Source organism: Humulus lupulus, chromosome 3 (genome assembly GCF_963169125.1).
Source record: "Humulus lupulus chromosome 3, drHumLupu1.1, whole genome shotgun sequence".
Lineage (NCBI taxonomy): Eukaryota > Viridiplantae > Streptophyta > Magnoliopsida > Rosales > Cannabaceae > Humulus > Humulus lupulus.
The window spans coordinates 76848551-76852450 of NC_084795.1; the positions used below are offsets into that span (position 1 = coordinate 76848551).

The following is a 3900-nucleotide window of genomic DNA, read 5'->3' on the forward strand; positions in this document are numbered from 1 at the left end:
GGGAGAACAGAGGAAAGTACAGACATTTCAAAGTTAGGTTAATAGCCTAAGGCTATGAACAGAACGAAGAATTTATTACTTGAATAAATGTCTTCTACTGTATCCAAACTTGAATCTATTTACATACTCTTATTCACTAATTTATGCATGGATTATGAGATTAATTTAAATGAAAATACTAAGTAGTCTTTACTGGAATGGCTGACATGACAAAATCGTTTGAAGATCTCGAACAGAAAGATTTTGTTGTGATTCTTGTTCTAAATATTGACGTTCTAATCATTGAGAATGATGTAGAGAGATCGTCAATAGAAAAGAAATAGTTACCTGAACATTTATAAATATTAGATTTAGCAAAGCCAAGATTGTTCTTGATGAGTCCGTTTTTAGCATAGTTTTAACATGTGCTTAGGGTAAGTTTGAGTCATTTTGGTGGAATGTTATGCGATATTATGCTTGTTTTGGTATGTTTGCAGGAATATGAATAAGGAAACATGAAGTTGGGGAAATGAATGAAAAATCAGCACAATTTGGGAAATTTATGCTAAAAGTTGACAAGAAGACAGTTGAGGATTCATTTGCAGAGAGAATTGTTCATTTTGGAGTTTTGGAATAAGCTTTTGGGGCCAATATGAAGGGCTGCGGCGCTTACATGAAGAGCTGCAGCGTAAGGAAAAAACAGAGAGAGCCATTTTCTGGGATTTTCAAGGGCCGCGACGCATGTGGGAAGGGTCGCGACGCTTGTTGAAGTCAGAGAGCTTAGTGCGCAAATTGAGAGAGGCACGCCGCAGTGCTTAAATGCCAAGGCCGCGGTGCGTGTATTTTTTTCGATGCTATCAGAAGGGCGAAATCGTCATTTATTTGGAAAAAACATTTTAGGGTTTCTATTTAAATACGTTTTTAAGAGTCAATTAGGGGATTTTTTCATTAATTTTTGGATGTGAAGAAATTATTAGAGACTTAGGAGAACATTGAAGATCTGAGAGTTTGATTTCTTGATCTCTTCTTTATTTCTCTATTCTTGAGTTTATGTTTATATTTAATTTGATTGATTCCATTATGTTTGTTTTGAACTAATCTTGTTATTAGGGTGTTAATGGATTCTTCTTGAAGATTTTGATTTCTTGCAATTTTTCTGAATTTCTTTCTCATGCTGTGGATTATTTATCTTATGCTTAATGCTTGTGAATGTTTGATCACCATTTACATGTTTATATGATTTTAACCTATGCTCTGAAAAGAGAAGGCTAATTATGCTATGCGTAGATAATCGCAATTTTATATTAGATGAAAGTATTTCTATGAATTGTGTAGTTTAGGGATTATGTGTTTAAAGCCTGATTTACCACAGAGATGTAGGAAATAATATGTTGTAGAGAATTATAGATCCTAGTAAGACTATAATATATAATTGTAATCTGCTATCACAATAGAATTAAGAAATATTGAGAATTGGTTAGAAATCATAAGTGGATGGTTGATGAAACTAAAGCCCTAACTTTTACATCCATTGAATTAAATCAAATTTTTATCTCTGAATTTCTCTAGTGCTTAATAGTTTTCTTAATTTTAGTAATAATTATTTTATTCATAATTCTGAAATTATTATTTAAATCAATGAAAATTAGAAGTTAATTATTGGTAATTAATATCAGTCTTCGTGGGATCAACACTTTACTTATCGTATATTACTTGATTGGACCACGTATACTTGCGTGCTAATTTTAAAGAGATCAAGTTTTTGGCGCCGTTGCCGGGGACTGGTTTTATTAATATCAATAAAGTTAATTTTTGTTCTAATTTGATTTGTTTTTTTAACATTTATTCGGATCAAGGTTCTTTTGTGTTTCAGGACTTGTTGGTATATGCGAAGCAATAGACAAAAGGAGATTATACCAATAGATCAGAAAATTGAAAGAACGTGCAGACAGAACTGGAAAATAAAAAGGAAATTGGAATTTACCATGGTTGACAATTTGGGAAACGGTGCTAATAATGGTCAAGGGGCTGCGGAAATTCCAAGGGAGCAAGGACCAAGAACTTTGAGAGATTATGTACTTCCTACTGTTACAGGAGTGCATTCATGCATCAGACCTCCAACAATTGCTCCCAACAATTTTGAGATTAAGCCTGCAATCCTTCAGATGGTTCAGTCAACTGTTCAGTTTTGAGGATGCCAATGGAGGACCCCAATTTACACATAGTTAATGTTTTGGAGTTATGTGCAACGTTCAAGATAAATGGGGTGAGTGATGATGCTATAAGACTGGGGTTATTCCCCTTTTCATTGAGGGATAGGGTGAAGAGTTGGCTGATATCTTTACAGGCAAATTCTATCACTACGTGGGAGGAGTTAGCTCAGAAATTCCTTGCCAAATTCTTTCCTCCAGCAAAGGCTGCAAAGTTAAGAGGCGAGATTAATAACTTTTATCAGTTGGATGGAGAGTCACTGTATGATTCTTGGGAGCGCTTTAAGGAGTTGTTAAGGAAGTGTCCACACCATGGAATAGAAAAGTGGATGCTGGTGCATAATTTTTATAATGGGTTGAATGGAACAATTAGAACAATTATAGATGCTGCAGCGGGAGGTGCCTTTATGAGTAAAATTGCTAATGAGGCATATGAGCTATTAGAGGAGATGTCGATGAATAATTACCAATGGCCAAATGAAAGGGGACAACCAAAGAAGATGGCTGGAATGATGGAATTGGATGCTATATCCATTCTTACAGCTCAAGTTGCAGCATTGACAAAGAAATTACAAAAGACTACACTCCCATCTCAAGCTATGCAAGTTCAAAACCTTTGTGAAGTGTGTGGTACAAACCATCAACCAAACCAATGCCCTGCTATAGATATGAATAATATGCCCATGGAAGAAGTACAAGCTATAGGAAATTTTCTGAGACAACCTAATAACCCCAATTCCAAGACCTATACCCTAGCTTGGAAAGACCATCCAAAATTTTCCTGGTCTAACAACCAAAACACTCTCCAACCTTTTCTTCCACCTCAACCACCATATCAAACTACCCAAAATAGGCCACCTTATCCACAACAATATGCACACCAAAATCCTCCACCTGGCTATTATCAACCACAAAATAGACCACCTCCCCAAATGGCAATGAAACTAGCTGAAACCCAACCTGATGTACTTAACAAATTCATGACTGAAACCAGGGCATCCATAAGAAGTTTGGAGACTCAAATAGGGCAATTGGCTACTTTAATGACTAATAGAGCTCAAGGAAATTTTCCTAGCACTACAGAAGTTAATACTAAAGAACAGTTCCAAGCTATTACTTTGAGAAGTGGAACGAGATATGAAGGGCTAAAGAAGAATCAGCCAGAAGAAGAAGAAGAAAAGAAGTTGAATGATGAAAAGGTTACTGAAGACCTTAAGAAAGAAGAGGAGACCCCACCTGTGAATATTGAGCATCATGTTAGAATTCCATATCCACAAAGACTTCGTAAGCATAATTTATATAAACAGTTTGCAAAGTTTTTAGAGGTGTTCAAGAAGCTACATATAAATATACTGTTCGCAGAAGCATTCGAATAGATGCCCAACTATGTAAAGTTTATGAAGGAGATTCTCTCTAATAAGAGAAAGATGGGTGACTATGAAACAGTGGCGTTAACAGAAGAATGTTGTGTGATTTTGCAAAGAAAGCTTCCTCAAAAGTTACGAGATCCAGGGAGTTTTACAATTCCATGCACGATTGGGGAGTTTGAATGTAAGCATGCACTTTCTGATTTGGGAGCGAGTATTAATTTAATGCCTTTGTCAGTATTCCGTAGGCTTGGTTTGGGGGAAGCTAGGCCAACCACAGTAACATTGCAGCTGGCTGATAGATCTGTGAAGCATCCACGTGGTATTATAGAAGATGTATTGGT

At 35.9% G+C, this 3900-nt stretch overlaps 1 non-coding gene across 1 annotated transcript; it reads right to left on the bottom strand.

The window, feature by feature from the left end:
- Positions 1 to 2401: 2401 nt before the first annotated feature.
- Positions 2402 to 2508, bottom strand: LOC133828262 (small nucleolar RNA R71). The gene has a single exon (XR_009890890.1). It is a non-coding gene; the product is annotated as a small nucleolar RNA R71 (small nucleolar RNA).
- Positions 2509 to 3900: the final 1392 nt, after the last annotated feature.